The sequence below is a fragment of the Melanerpes formicivorus genome, unplaced genomic scaffold (assembly GCF_026170545.1).
Source record: "Melanerpes formicivorus ecotype bairdi unplaced genomic scaffold, bMelFor1.0.p_v2 SCAF_20, whole genome shotgun sequence".
NCBI lineage: Eukaryota > Metazoa > Chordata > Aves > Piciformes > Picidae > Melanerpes > Melanerpes formicivorus.
In genome coordinates this window covers 10,711,870-10,728,267 of record NW_027142372.1, presented here as the reverse complement: position 1 = coordinate 10,728,267, position 16,398 = coordinate 10,711,870, and the positions used below count along the sequence as shown (strand labels likewise).

Here is a 16,398-nt window from a genome sequence, read left to right as displayed (position 1 = left end):
TGAGGGGACCTAGTTCTGAAAAATTTTGAGAGCACCCTTTTCTGGTTGGGGAGGTGGAGCTAAGCAAGTAGTTAATTTTCAACTTGCCCCTGGTCTGGCTTCTTTACTGCCTCTATATTTTTTTGGGGAACTGACTAGTTGATGATTATGCTCTCCAGGTTCTTTCTCTTCTGGCTCCAGGCACACCAAAAGGCTGCAGAAATCACTCTTTTGTATGCAAGGAGAGATAGCTTATCATTTCTTGCAGCACACATGCTCTGAATCTGAATAGTTGTATAGTTGATTACTGATAGCTAAGGACTGTCATTAGCAGCTGCAATTCTGAGGACTGGCACTGCTGGAACTGAGGAATTCACAGAAATCTTGTGGATACACAGGGCTTGCCCAGGAGAACAGGAAGGGTAGCAGCCTCCTGCAGGGGAAGGTTGTAGCTCCAAGCACCTAATACAGTATTCACAGCCTTGCAGCCTCCAGGTTGAGGAGTTTCTTCTGAGCTATTAGACGTCCCATAATTGTGTATAGACTAGAAACAGGAAGAGGTATGAGGAGCCATTATTACTTCTCCCACTCACACACCAATTTGACCCAGCTGAAGTGTTTGTTTATTTCCCCATGGGTAGAGCAGACAGATGTTTTCCTGGCCTATGTTTCTTAGCGATGAAAGCATGAAGAATGTTACTTTAATTTCCACATGCAGTTCCAGTAACTTTATCTTGTGTGAAAGATCTGCATAAAGATCCCATCCTTTTGTTGTCTTTGGAATGTTTGCTCTTCCACCCATAGCTGTAAATGGCACAGACACAAGTAGCTTCTGGAGTTGCAGTTCCTCAGGCCAAGCACAGAAACACAGGCAAGCAATTCATCCTCTAAAGACTTCTTAATAATGTTACAGATTATAATAGGCCAAATGGGAATGAAGATGCAAAGGGTGCCTGGGTATGCCAGGAAGCCAGCTCCTGATCAAAGATAGGGCAACGGGGAGCCAGATAACCCCAGCACAGGCAATGCCCTCTCCAGCAAGGTGCCACCCCACAGAGGCTGAGCACAGCAGGCAGAGCTGACTGCTGGTAAAAGCGGCGACTGACAGTCCCGAACACCACAAGAGACTAGGTCCAAAGTCCAACCAGAGAGCAGCAAGAGGATACAAAGACAAGCGACAGCAAGGGTCCAAAGTCCTTCCTAGAGAAAAGGCCAAAGACAAACCTGAAGGCAAGCATCCTAACAACAGAGCTTAAGGGGCCCGGGCTGAGCTTAGACAGGCTCCTGGCCTGTGGATGGAAGCTGCAGGTGAGGTTTGTCAGGGCCATCATAACTTGCTGGTGGCCTTAGAGTCATGGTGGTGCAAAAGTATTGTGGGGCCTTTAATAATTCTCATTCTATTTACACAATCCATGTGATTATTTCCCCCCCCCATTAAGTACCTCAGGGGGGATATTTTGAAAGCTACAAAATCAAGGACAGAGCAAGCAGAAATGACAAGAATAGTAACATTCTGCCACTAAAGCTTTGCCATTTAAGCCCACTCCTTTCTCAATCATAACATTACTTCTGAAATACTTTTGTAATAGTTGGTTTGGGGTTGTGCTGTCGATTTTTCAGCTAACAAATTGTGATGTTTTGAATAGCAAACTTCTTTTCTTGTTGATATTTTCATTTAACATATCTATCTGTCATCTCTTAGCACACAGGGTGTAAAGTGCAAGGCTCAGGCTCAGGGAATCCTCTTTAGTATCCTAAAGTGGCAAGCTTATCTGTGCTATTTACTATTCCAAACCCTCCTATTTAGAAGAGTCCTTCTTAATGCTTGTCGTTCACTGCCCCAGCTGCCTCCTTCACAGTGTCTAAGGCCAAGCCCTTGTTAGCCAAGGGTTCTGCCCAAGAGCTGTAAAACCAAACTTCTGTTGTTGTTCATAGTTGGGGGTAATTCCATATGCAGAGTGTGACTAGACAATGGAAATGCCCTTATTTTATATTCAAAGAAACTAGAGAAGTAAAAATCTAGAAACTTCTCACTGTAACTGCCGGGTGCTGCACTTTGGCTACAGCAACCCCATGCAGAGCTACAGGCTGGGGTCAGAGTGGCTGGAGAGCTCCCAAACAGAGAGGGACCTGGGGGTGCTGATTGACAGCCACCTAAACATGAGCCAGCAGTGTGCCCAGGTGGCCAAGAAGGCCAACGGCATCCTGGCCTGCATCAAAAATAGTGTGGCCAGCAGGAGCAGGGAAGTCATTGTGCCCTGTACTCTGCATTGGTTAGGCCACACCTTGAGTCCTGTGTCCAGTTCTGGGCCCCTCAGTTTAAGAAGGACATCAAGACACTTGAACGTGTCCAGAGAAGGGCAACAAGGCTGGGGAGAGGCCTCAAGCACAGCCCTGTGAGGAGAGGCTGAGGGAGCTGGGGTTGCTTAGCCTGGAGAAGAGGAGGCTCAGGGGAGACCTCATTGCTCTCTACAACTACCTGAAGGGTGGTTGTAGCCAGGAGAGGGTTGGTCTCTTCTCCCAGGCACCCAGCACCAGAACAAGGGGACACAGTCTCAATCTGCACCAGGGGAAGTTTAGGCTGGAGGTGAGGAGAAAGTTCTTCACTGAGAGAGTTGTTAGTAATTGGAATGTGCTGCTCAGGGAGGTGGTGGAGTCACCATCCCTGGAGGTGTTCAAGAGGGGATTGGATGTGGCACTTGGTGCCATGGTCTAGTCATGAGGTCTGTGGTGACAGGTTGGACTCAATGATCTTTGAGGTCTCTTCCAACCTTGGTGATACTGTGAGGTGTGCTCTGAATGCCTCTCTGGACACAGAGGACCAATATTTGGGTTGGTGTTTTTCATGATGCTTACTAAGGGTTGCTTACAATAACAACATTAATGATAAATTGATGCAGTGTAATAAAAGGTATAACAAAATTTAAATCTGTGAAGGTGGGGCCTATCCACTAAGTGAAAAAGCTGTTCTCAGGCAACTCTTAGTTTGAAAAATAGGATCAAACCTTCTAAAATCAGTAGATGGGGTGAGCTTCCCCTTCAGACCTTGGATAATCCCAGAGGATTAAAAAAAAGCCTGATGATGATAAAGCTACCTGACCAAGTAAACATTGTGGCAAACCTGAACACAGCTGGCCAAACTGCAAACACTGGCAAAGATATCAGCTGTGTACCAGAGGTAAAAGGGCAGCAGAGGCAGCTGTGAGCGTGCTCCTGGGATGGTCACAGTCAGGCAAAGTGCAGATGGAGAGCTCATGAGATGGGCATGTTTCTGAGAAGAGCAACAGCCTCCTGTCAGGATTTTCTTGTGTGATGAATACCAGGAGATGGAACAGTACATAAATAAAGAACACTGAGCTCATTCCTGACTTCTCACCTTATTTCTTAGACTAGTAAATATGACCTTACAAGACCAGGAACTTTGTCCTGCAGGATGACAGATGCATGATGATCTTTTTCTGTCTGCTGTGGGGAACCAAGGCCTTTTATTCCATCCTGAGTCATGAAAATTAAGAGTATCTTAATTGATTGCAGGGGTTTGATCACCACAAACCAGAACTGAGATCAGAGGTAGGACAGAAAATGCCTTTGTCTTGCCCTAAGTTGTAGAGCTAACTGAAGTAGGTACAGGAGAAACCTCTCCAAATCCTGCCTTGCTTTGTGTAATGAGTTTCTGAGAGAACTGAAAATGGAGGTGGTGTCTAAAAAGTGAGGGATGAGGAAGAATGGTCTTGAGGAGGAAAAGCTAACCACAGATTTCAACAATGTTCATATGATGTCAAGTTGTCTGTTGATAAAAGGAGCAATGCTACTGCAAGTTGACAAATAACATTAACATTACCTGTGTTTAACAAATATATTTTATGTCACTTTTAATTAAGCATCACTGTGTCACAAGATAGAATTCCAGAATGGTTTGGGTTGGAAGGGACCTTTAAAGATCCTCCAGTGCAGTCCCCCTGCGGTCAACAGGGATATCCCCAACTAGATCAGGTCTCTCCTGTGCTGAGGTCTCACCAGAGCACAGCACAGCTGTGTTCACAAGGATGTGTTTGTGACCCTCTCCAGTTATAAGAGTTAATATACAGAGAAAATGAATAAAGTAACTGAAGCAGAAGTGGTTGGACTTGATGATCTCTAAGGTCTTTATCAACCAAAATGATTCTGTGATAGAAACTGAATAAAGAGGGAAACTTCAAGCACTCATTTTGTTTGTAATAGTGTGGGATGTGATCAGGGATTTTATCCATAAGAAAGAAAATGATTCCTGCAGAGTTCTTATGGCAAACACTCCAGAGTTACTTCTGTGCCCTGATCACATCTTCTGTGTTCTCCAGGCCTTTGTTTCTATATTCTCATGCTCAGCAGTAAGTACAATTATGAATGCTCATCACTTGTTTAAACAAATGCTTTGTTTGGCAACCTTTGTTTTCCTGCTGGTGCTGCAGCTGCAAAATGGTGTGCACAGTGTGTTAATTTTTTACCTTTGATGCTCTGCTAAGTTTTTTTTTTTCCTAACAAAAAAAAAAAGAAGAAAAGGAAACCAATGAATGAGATACCAATCTCTCCTAATCCAGACAAAACATGTGAAAGCAGCAACTTCCTTAGGAAACAATAGCAAATGAATGCTGATACAAGGGTAAAATAAGCTAGGTGCTTCCTGGAACCAAATGATTCTTCATAACAGGAGAGAGAAAAGTTAGCACATACAGAAAAGGGAGAGGAAGAAAAACTACAAAAAGAGGGTGAGAAAGGTGAGGAAATAAAAGAGCAAAGAAATATCTCATTATTTCTATTTGGGACAAACACAAGCCCTATGAGGAGAGGCTGAGGGAGCTGGGATTGTTTAGCCTGGAGAGGAGGAGGCTCAGGGGTGACCTCATTGCCCTCTACAACTACCTGAGGGGTGGTTGTAGCCGGGAAGGGGTTGGTCTCTTCTCCCAGGCAACCAGCACCAGAACAAGGGGACACAGTCTCAAGCTGCGCCAGGGGAAGTTTAGACTCGAGGTGAGGAGGAAGTTCTTCACTGAGAGAGTAATTTGTCATTGGAACGGGTTGCCCAGGGAGGTGGTTGAGTCACCATCCCTGGAGGCGTTCAAGAGGAGATTGGACGTGGCACTTGGTGCCATGGTCTAGTCATGGGGTCTGTGTTGATAGGTTGGACTCAATGATACTCGAGGTCCTTTCCAACCTAAGTTATACTGTGATACTGTGAAACAGGCTAGCAGGACAACAGGATGAATTTGCTTCATTTGGGTGTTGGTAAATTAAAGACAAGAAGCCAAATTCGGGGCTGCTGATTTCAACACAAAGGAGGTCACCACTGTTAGTTTATGAACAGGAAGATTTTTCTTTCTCCTACAACTGAGCAATATGTTTTGTCATGAAGAGCATGTCATACCTGGCTGTGTCAGTCTCAAGGAGAACAAGTGATGGGCTGCCATAAAAGAGTCTCTTCATGTTTTGTTGGTGTAAGTAAAATTTTAAGTGAAGGAAACACCCTTTGCTTTGCAGGGTAAAGAAGATTTAAAATCATATTTCTGGTAAAATTCCCTTAGGAGAGGTATGTTAATTGTGGGCGGAGTCCAACAGGATGGCATTCAACAAGTCCAAGTGCCAGGGGCTGCACTTTGGCCATGGCAACCCCATGCAGAGCTACAGGCTGGGGTCAGAGTGGCTGGAGAGCTCCCAAACAGAGAGGGACCTGGGGGTGCTGGTTGACAGCCACCTAAACATGAGCCAGCAGTGTGCCCAGGTGGCCAAGAAGGCCAATGGCATCCTGGCCTGCATCAAAAATGGTGTGGCCAGCAGGAGCAGGGAAGTCATTGTGCCCCTGTACTCTGCACTGGTTAGGCCACCCCTTGAGTCCTGTGTCCAGTTCTGGGCCCCTCAGTTTAGGAAGGACATCGAGACCCTTGATGGTGTCCAGAGAAGGGCAACAAGGCTGGGGAGAGGCCTTGAGCACAGCCCTGTGAGGAGAGGCTGAGGGAGCTGGGGTTGTTTAGCCTGGAGAAGAGGAGGCTCATGGGTGACCTCATTGCTCTCTACAACTACATGAAGGGAGGTTGTAGCCAGGAAGGGATTGGTCTCTTCTCCCAGGCAAGCAGCACCAGAACAAGAGGACACAGTCTCAAGCTGCACCCGGAGAAGTTTAGGCTGGAGGTGAGGAGAAAGTTCTTCATGGAGAGTCATTAGTCATTGGAATGTGCTGCCCAGGGAGGTGGTGGAGTCACCATCCCTGGAGGTGTTCAAGAGGGGATTGGATGTGGCACTTGGTGCCATGGTCTAGTCATGAGGTCTGTAGTGACAGGTTGGACTCGATGATCTTTGAGGTCTCTTCCAACCTTACTGATACTGTGTATTCCAAATTGCTGTGATGATCAGGGTGGACTGGGCTGCCAGCAGAAGGCAGTGTTTCAGTCTTTCTTGGTGATAAATTGCTACATTATCTTTTACTTTTGTTGCTATCTCTGATCAAACGTGTCAACATCAGTTGGATCCTGCCAGTATTTTCTGCAGGTAGATGACTACAGGTGAGTTATAGATTTGATTCCTGACAGTGAAAGTTTTTTTTGTGTTGTTTGTTTGAGCTGAGAAATGATTTACTGGCTGTACAGAGAGGAACAGGATCTCAGCAGGATGAAAGTTAGTAATCTCTGGGAGGGAATGTACTGATGAGAAAATAGAACAGCTTTTACCTTGGTTTGGTTTGATGGCAAAGGCTTTTACTAGCTACTTTCCACAGCAGGTAGAACACTGGCATTCATATCATTGTTGTTCTAGCTGGGAACAGGCAGTTGCTTGAGTGCAGCAGAAACTGTTTGGCCAGTCTGTTGTGGGGCAAATCAGTGCAGCAAAGCATGAAACAACCCTGTGTGAAAAGTCACTTTATAAGTAGTTTAACCTTTGAACTTCTAATCTGCTTGTGAAGGAAGAGAACACAATAAATAAATCAACAGACTCAGCTGAACAGTTACCAGTCTGGAAAGAGAGGCAAGGGTTTTCCTAATGCACTGGTGGTTAATTCCCAGGCTCATGCAGCTCTTTAATACTGAAAACAGCAGCTTGAGAAGTCACTATGAGCCCTGTCAAAGAAAGGCACAGTCCACGTGCCTCTGTCAGTGTAAGCTTCCCTGCCTGGAACATGAAACCTCTCAAGTCTGTTCTCCCAACTCGGTAACTTCAGACAGATGAACAGGAGGAACTGATCCCCTGGGGTCTGAAACACTTTAGGAAGTGGAGCTTTAGTGGCACGCCTGATTTAATTTCATACAGGTATAAATGTCCTGCTGGGGACAGTCTGTGAACGTGACAAAGCTGCAGCACCTGAAAACAGCATTTCAAACCACTTGCCCAACAGCCCTGGCAACAGCTCCATTTAGCCATGAGTCTGTAGATGTCCTGGTGACCAATTGCAGCTGTACCAGAGTGGGTTCAGTTGTGTGTCATGACACTGCAGAGCTGAATTAAGCACCTCACCTTAAGGAAAGTTTTGATGCCTGAAAGGCACCACTGGCCATGCTGAAGCTGACAAATGAAGTGTGATGATGATCTTGTTTGAGCTACATCATGATATAAAAGGACATAGTAAAATAACCTCATGTTTTTTTAATCTTTCAGAGCTACTTGCATACTTACTCCCTAATTCCTTCTTGTGCTTTTGCATATTTTTCTCCTTCCCAGAAGGTTAACAGAAGGTTTTCCACCTTCTCCCAGTCATTCTGTTCTCACACCAAGAAGAATCAGTCTGATGAGCTAATTTAGCAAATTCCCACTTGCTGCCTGTTCTGCAGCTGTGTTCTCAGCATGGTGACATTTTTCTCCTTAACATGACAGCTCATATTCAGATCCTCCCATTTCAGCAATGCAAGTGCTCAGGAGCTGTTTGAGCAGGGAGAAATTAGATGGAAGAACTAGAGAAAGGAATAGGAAAAGGGAAATGAGGCTCAGTGCAAGTGGCTCTTGAGGTGCAGCTACACCTTTAATCTGTTTGCTGACAACTCTGCTGGCCAAATCCTGTGGCCTGGCAGGCATGGAAATGCTTAATACGAAATAGAGATGTGACAGTGGAGTCTGCAGTAGCCCTGAGATGCTGTCACAGAAGGAATTGCAGAGCTGTGCACAGCAGGCTACAGAACACAAACCACATGGCTGTGTCGTCTGCAATGCTGGCATCTCCCTCATTGTCCTTGGGCACAGGGCAAGACCCTGCTGTGGTGTCCTGGTCCCAGAAAGAGGGTTTTCATGGAATCACACAGGTTTGGGTTTGAACCTTAAAAGGTGTTCTAGTCCAAACACCCCTGCAGTCATCAGGGACCTCTGCAACTAGAGCAGGTTGCTCAGAGCCCCCAACAACCTGACCTGGGATGCTTCTCCCACCTCTCTGGGCAACCTGGGCCAGGGTCTAATAACCTGCAGCTAACAAATTATTTCCTTCTCTCTAGTTTAAATCTCCCTTTTTTTATTTTAAACCAAACACCCCTTGTCCTGTCACAACAGGCCCTGCTAAAAAGCCTGTCCTCAGCTTCTTTTCCTGCCCCTTTAAGTACAGAAAGGCCACAAGAATGTCTTGTGGAGTCTTCTCCAGACTGTTCAGCCCCACGTCTCTCAGCCTGTCCCCACAGCAGAGGGCTTCCACCCTGGCATCGCTGCCGTGGCGCGCTCCCTCAGGGCTGTAGCAGGGCTGGGGTGCGCTACAGGGTGATGAGGGGAGAGACGAGAGACGTTGTGCGGATGTCGATGGCTATGCTGGGTGTGTGCGGGGTTGCTGCTCGAGGTGCAGACTACAATTCCCGGCATGCGTCGTTCCAGACGCAGGTACTACAGGTCCCGGCGTGCTCGGCGGGGGCGGGCACGTAGTGGCGGCGCGCTGCCCTCTGGGAATTGTAGTCTGTCCCTGCGGCGCGGCGGTGAAGGGCGGCAGCGGGGCCGCCTGCGCACTGCGCCTGCGCGGGCAGCCGGGGTGGGCGGGGGCCGATGGGCGCAGCGCGGCGGCGCCTGCGCGCTGGGGAGAAGGAGATCTCTCGCGAGGAAGGACGCCATTATCGCAGCCGCTCGACAAACACCACGAGAATTCGGCACCGCACACGGTAACCGCGGCGCCCCGCGGCCGGACGGCTGGGGCTGAGCTCCCGGGGGGCCTGGCGCCGGGCGTGTAGCTCCGGCCCTCACAGCCTTCCTGCTGCTCACAGCGCTGTCCGAGCACCCCGGCCCGACAGGCGGCGGCTCCGGGGAGGGACCGAGGCGGAGGGGGGGCCGCGGGCCCCCGCCCCCTCACCCGGCCGGGCCGGCGGGATGGGGGCGACCGGGGACTCGCCTCCTCCCGCCGCGGGACGCCGGAGCTGGGCCCTCCGCGGGGGGCTGCGCCTTCTCGCCCGGCTCCCCGCCTGTCTCCTCCGCGCTCAGGCCCGGGGGGGTGCTGTCAGCCCCTTGCCGGGGCTTCTCGGTGCTGCTGGCCCCTTGTCTGCAGGGGACCGCTGGTCATCCCTGCGGGCCGGGCGGCTTTGGAGGCGGAGGGGCTGCTGTGTCCCTTCCCCGGCAGTGTCCCCGAAGACCGTGCCCTCTCCAGCTCCCCGAGGCTTGTGTTTGCTCGATTGGAAGGAGGGGGCAGGTTGGAGCCTTCCCTCCTTTCGGGTCGCGCACACGCTGCACTGCAGGCAGGATTTTGGGGAGGAAGAGATCCCTCTTCCCTTTGAGTGCACTCCTCCCTCCCTCCCTGTCGTAGGAGAGTGTAAATGCCTGGTGACATTGGTACTGCCTCTTCCTTTTCTCTCCGCTGCTTGCAGGTAGCAGCAATGGAAAGGGTCTGCTTTCACATGCCTGCTAGTGCAGGGGGAGGAGGGGTGAAAAATAGTCTCCTGGGGTGATGTTTTGCTCGTCTGGTCATTTAGTCAGAGGAACGGTTTTTCACATCCATGCTGGAAGTAGGTATTTTCCAGCTCCTCATATTGGTGATCTCTTTGACAACACACCGGGTCATCCCTTTTCCCCTTATTTGCAATTCCAAGGGTTGCTTTTTTAACGATCTATATTTTAAATCCTCGTACGGTGGGAAGTTGTGTGCTTAACCAAATATAGCCTTTTTAGCCTGCCACGGGACATATAGTTTATGCATCAGTTTATTTTTAGTGCTCTCAAGGGAAGGGGTTTTTTTTCAGTAAACAAATGCAGAGGAGTATTAGCAACTGAGTGGTCCCTTCGATGGAAGCAGCTTTCAGACAGTTCCAAAGTGATAGGTTGGAACCACTTTGATTTTTGCTCCTTTTTTACCCTCTTGTGTGAAATTTACCTTAGGTGTAGTACCCTGTTGATGGCAGGCCTTGATGAAACCAAACTTGCAGGGTTTGGGAGTACTCCAGAAGATCTTAAAACAGCACAAAAAAAAAACCCACAAAGATGTCTTGGTCTTAGTAATTTCTCTTGAAGCAGTGGATTTCCTCTGTTAGAAGTCATTAAATGTGCTGAAAATGGATGTCTGTAGGAATCAACCAGAATCACAAGAGTTTGTTTCTGAAACCCTTGTTTTCTACATTACATCTTGGCAGAGGTTCAGCTTTCCCTAATACATGGAATGATGTTCTGAAGAAAAACGAGTTGGTGTATTGAAGAGAGGAAAAAGATTTATGTTTGGACTTGGGAAAGCTTCCATCTCCTTCAGAGGAGGAAAACACTTAGTACCTTTTTTTCCTTCTGTTGTGTAATTCATCATCTGTTTTACAATAACAGTAGCTGGCCTTGCTGCCTTCATTATCCAGCTGTGTTTAAGTTGCTGTGTAATTACAGCACAGGTTTTACGTTTTTAGGCTCTTCCAAAGGAGTAATTGATTAATAGCTTTTGGAGTAATAGAGTAATAACATTAAGGTAGGGTAGTAAAAAGAGGGAGTGATGATTATCAGTGCTCGTAGTTGAAAGGCTTCCATCAGCACCTGCTCTGCTAAAGATGTTTGTGAAAGGCTGGTTTCCTGCCTGTGCTGTTTTAGCAGAGTGCAACATCATTTTTCTCTACTTTTTTTTTTGACTGATTAGGTGAAGATAGGTGAGCTGCTAGTCATAGCTCCATCCAACCAAAAGAGCTATGCATGGGTTCACCTTGGTTTTGCAGGGAGTGGTGCTTCGGTGAGGGATTCCTGCCCGTGGTAATGACAGTAACATGCTCACACGTGCAAGGACTTGAGACTGTCTCTGCTCTTGACTTTGGGCTCTTCCCTACACTTGTGAAGCATCCCTTGTGCAGGAAGAACATGTGTTGTCAGAACTTGAGTGCCTTCCTACTTTTCATTGAAGAATGCCTGGAAGTTGCTGTGATGCTCTTTAGGAAGCGCAAGACTCTCAGTACATTCGTTTTGAGAGGAGGAGATGGGTGGTTTGGCACAGCAGCTGTTGTCCCAGAGATCTACAGAAACCTGTGATTTGAGCAGAATAGCAAGAGCTGCTGCAGGAGGAGGCAAAGCAAAGCTGATGAGTAGAATGGGAGCAACACAATGTCTCTGTACTTGACATTTCACCAATAAAATTGTTGTCACCGGTTTGATTAGCTTGAAGTGTGAGTAGTTAACTGCTGAAGTAGTCTTGTGCTCTTTTCATTTGTTTTTAACATACTCATTAAAAGGCTGAATGCTCTCTTAATTGCCAAGTAAAAAGAAATAATAAAATATCTCTAAAGTGACACCCAGCACTTGTTTTCTTGCAGGTCTAGGTTTTAAAGCTGCTATTAAGCACTCATATTTTTTTCCTACCACTCAATAGACTGCATGTGAAGTGCACAAAAGGATTAGCTTCCTAAAATCCTCTGCATGTGGGACTTCAAATAAAACAATTTGTGATGCTGGCTGTTGAACAAAATTATTTGATCTTTCTCTCTGTTTGCCAACCCTGGACTTAACAGCCCTTACAGGAAAAATTCCAATTCTCTGAAAATTGGAGCACCTGTATCTTTGGGGGGGGGAAGAATGTGCATCTCCTACCCAAGGAGCGAATTCATAGCAACTGTAACGTTAAACACCCTTTCCTTCCTTCCCTGCTCCTTGGGCACACCTCTGTTTAATAGCCTGTGAGTGTATAGCCTTGCAAATCTGAAGCTGGAGTGACTTAATGGAGGGAGAGGGAAGGACAAACCAGGATCAGTCTGCGCTAGTGAAAGCGTTTTGGAATGTGAAGAACTGCTTGCTGTGTGTTCTGCTGAACTGATGTTCTTCAGTTTGTTTTCCTAAGTGTTTTGGGTCAGGATTTAAAACCAGTGATGCTCTCCCTGTGTTTTGAAACAGTGCTAAGGTCTGTTTCATCAGCTTGAATGTTTTCTTCCTCCAGATAGCTACAGGTGGCAAGTCTGTCTGGAGACTTTTGATAAGCAGACTGCTTGTGGTGTGTTTTATTTTGGCCATCATGCCTTTTGATAGTAGAAGCCTGTGCCAGCATTGAGGCTTGTTCTTGTCCCCCCCAGGAACTGCTAGATGAGAAGATTTTTTCCAGCATATAGAAGAGTAGCAGTGCACATACTAGGAAGTATAGGAAATGATTAAAGAAAAAGGTGTTACTTGCTTTTACAGTCAAAGATTCTGTTTTAGGTGAGCTGAACACACAAAGAATGAAGCATTTTGCACAAATTTCCCATGAGCTTCAACCAGCAGCTTGTCACAGTGCATATGGGTCCCAGGCTGGCTGGCTGTCTTCAAGCTGACCAACTTTTCACAGTAAAGCCTCTAAATGATAAGAGCAAAGCCTCTTTTCTGTGAAGAGGCAGTTAAACAGGGAAGTTATGGTATTAGAAGGTCTTAATCCCTCCTGCCAGTGAATAACCTGTGTGCCAAGGGTCCTACAGAGCATGCGGAAGGAGGTCAGGGTCAGCTGTAGGGGCTTATTCCCACATCCTGCCTCTGTATTTACTGTTTGCTTTTGTTGAAGAGCTCATTTTAACGTGGGGAAGGAGTATGAGGGTCAGAGGAAAACATTCTGCTCTAAGGGGGCGTGGGGTCCCTGATAAATGATGGACTTGGATAGTTGTGGGGCAGCACCCCATGCCATGCACACAGTATCTTGGGGATGAAGGGAGCAGCAGCTTTGGGTGTAGAATAGTTGAGCCAGAGGGAAGTGGCTTCTCAGCAGTGCTGTTGTTGCAGACCAGTGTGGGGCAAGATGTTTTCCTCAGCAGTCTTTTCTGGTTGGAATTTCACTGAGGGGCATTTTCATGGCTGAGGCGCTGTCTCGTGTCGCGTGGTGTTGGCCGTGTGATGCCAGTGTGACGTTGGAGCTCTGCTCATGTTTCCCAGCCTGTGCAGGAGTACAGCTCCCGTGTGCAGGGCTTGGTTACTGGTACTCATGTAGTGAAAGGTCATTTCTGCAGTGGGTCTGCTTCCAGAAACACCTGCAAGCACTTTCCTACACAAACTACAGTTTCTAAATGATCTTTTGCTTGCTTTTAAGTAGAGAAGTTTCTTTCCTTAGTAAAGTTATGGATGTTGTTAAACTCAGCCAGGTCTGTGACAGCCAGTTTTGAGTTGGGTCAAAGATGTACCCACTGATAGCTGCCTCCTGCTGGGATTTCAGTTTGAAATGTGGGCTGAATTCAGTGATCTCTGTAACTCCTGAGAAGAAATAATGTTCTCCAGCCTTAATCTGATGCTTATGAAAGTGAAGAGTTGACTATCATTAAGCAAAAAGTCCACTTCTGTCTGCCATAATGTAGATAAGTAATTGCTGACCCTTTTAATGTGTTTTCCTTAGAAAATATGAGATTGTGTTATGGATTTTTTTGGGGGTTGCCCATATTTTTGATGATTTCTAATAAAGAAGAAACTTCCCTTCCCTTCCTCCCCAATTGTCATACATGTTTTAGCAAGGTATTTAGAAGTAACCCATTTTGTGTTTACCTGAATTGCAGTGTTTGGGCTGTGGAGTGAGGCAATATTTGCTCTGTCAGAGTTAGTAAAGCAAGATGCAGTTTATGGATCCTTGAGACAGCAGTCTTACCTGGATTGGATTTGCCTGTCTTTGTAACAAGTCCCTCTCCAGCTATGCTGGACTCCCCTGTCACATACTGAGAGGTCACAAGAAGGTCTCCCTGGAGCCTTCGCTTCTCCAGGCTGAGCAACCCCAATTCTGTCAGCCTGTCCTCACAGCAGAGGTACTCCAGCCCTTGGATCATCTTCATGGCCTCCTAGCAATTCCATGTCCTTCTTCAGAATAGATTCTGGTGTAGAAAGGTCATGGGATACAACCATCTCTCTGTGAAGACATAGCCAGAGCAAGTTAGGTGTGATGTTTTAAGCTATGGTTTGAATCTGATGTTGTGCAGCTGCCTCCATTACCTGGGGTACACTCTGAGAGCATTCAAATTGTGCTGATAATCTCACCAAAGGTCCATCCTTTCCCAGTGTCTGCAGGATGTTTGGGAGTTTTTTGAGCTTTCTGGAGCAGGCTGCCCAGAGAGGTTGTAGAGTTTCCTTCTCTGGAGAGATTCCAAACCCACCTGGACACTGTGATCCTGGGCAACCTGCCGTGGGTGACCTCGATTTAACAGGGGGGGTTGGACTTGATCTCCAGAGGTCCCTTCCAACCCTCACCATGCTGGGGTTCTGTGGAAAAAAAAAAAGAAGAGGTGTATGAAGATCTCAGATCCACCCCAAACAATGAGGTCTCTTCCAACCTTAGTGATACTGTGACTATACTGTGACTGATTGTGCCACGCAGTGGCTCGAGTTTCCTACAACAGAAGAAAAGTCACAGAAAAACAGATTGAGGTTATAGTTAAACCCCTCCAAACAAGTAATTTCTAACTTCAAATGAAGGTACAGTTACCCAGGGTTCAGAGGGCATCTGGACTACCTATCTCAACTCATGGGTCTAAGTTCTTCCAGCTTGGAGATGTTTCTATGCACGTAATATGAAACTAATCCTGGAAGTTTGCTCTTTGCATTTAAGTACTTCTGGGTTCTTTGGAGCTGTCATCAATAGCAATTCCCCATCTTGTGGATGAAAACAATAAGGCAGCCTGGCTACATCTGGTTCTGCATGCCATCTAGACAGCTTTTCTTTCGTGCTTGCTGTGTTTTCAGCCACAGGTACAAATTGTGCCCAGCACTGCCGACCTGTGTGCTGAATAATGATACCAGGATGCAGAAGCTGACCTCTGCCATAAGGCCCTGCAGCTGCAAACACTTAGGTATATCCACTCCATATGGGCAGCCTTGTTAAGTTCAAGGGGGTTTATGTGTCTATAAAATTAAACTCAGACTTTTTTGCACATTTGAGCACCTAAAAGGTGGTTGTAAGAGGTGTTAACATAGCTTCCAGAGCTCATCGGGGAATATTCATTGCAAAGATGTGGCAGAGAGGGCGTTGGCACGTTGCAGCACCGACGGTGTTTAGACAAGGTCCACAGAGGCTTCGTGCTGGAGTTGCTGGTGTGTGTGGCCACAGACTCAGGGCTGTGGTTGCTTGAGCCAGAAGGTGTCCTGGAAAGCAGGACAGTGGTATTTCTGGTTCAGTTTGTTGTGCGTTGTGTTGGGATTGTGGCCAATGGCAGCGAGTTGGAAGACGCAGAAAAAGACATCCAAGCAAAACAGTGGCTTGTACCAGGTGGAATGCAAAACCAAACCGAACCAAAACAAAAACACAAGAAGGGAGAATGCTTCTAGAAGCAAACCAATAAAACAATACTGCTAATGTGAGCTTTTGTAGCTGTTACTTGAGGATCTCTGCCTCCCTGCAACGTTCTGTACTTCAAGGAAATATTGAGTTTCTTGATTCTTGGAGCAGCTGTTTCCTTTTTTTCCCCCCCTGTTGCTCTCTGTATTTTAAGGGCTTGTACTGGAGTCCCATCAGCTTAGCATCTCTGTGAGTGATGGTTATTTTCTAGCTCTGTCTCCAGAATGTTATGGCTGCTGTCTGTGATTCCACAGATAAGGAACGTTCCTGTCATGTTTTGGGAGGATAAAGTCTTTTCCCTGATCTTTGCCTGAACCAACGATGTCTGTGTGCTATTACACTAATTGTCTAAATGGTTACACTGACATGCCTGTGTAGCTTTACAGTGAAACTGATTTAAACACCACGTGTTTACTTGCCTTTTAAGGTAGATGGAGAGTAAAGGTGACAGCTAAACAGCTGCTGAGAATCATTAGAATATTCAGTGTTGCTGTCAAACACTGGAGCAGGCTCCCCAGGGAGGTGGTTAAATCCTCATCCCTGGAGATGTTTAGAAGAGGCAGAGATGTGGTGCTGAGCCACATGGTTTAGTACCAGCTTTGGCAGAGTTAGAGAATGGTTGGACTTGGTCATCTCAAAGTTTGTAGTTTCCCCCCCCTTCCACCCCCAACCAAGGTGATTCTGTGATTCCCCTTTGTAATGGTAATAAAGAAGTGCACATTCAGACCTCCTCTTTCCTCATCCTCCCCTGAATATGATTTTCCACTTCATATTCT

General features: G+C 46.9%; 1 protein-coding gene across 2 annotated transcripts in view; it reads left to right on the top strand.

The window, feature by feature from the left end:
* Nucleotides 1-8,992: 8,992 nt before the first annotated feature.
* BANP (BTG3 associated nuclear protein) overlaps nt 8,993-16,398 on the top strand; it is a 173,448-nt gene continuing 166,042 nt past the window's right edge. For both annotated transcript variants that reach the window (XM_068150802.1, XM_068150801.1), the window contains exon 1: nt 8,993-9,068. The gene's annotated coding sequence lies outside the window, so the exon portion shown is untranslated. The remainder of the gene's footprint in view (nt 9,069-16,398) is intronic.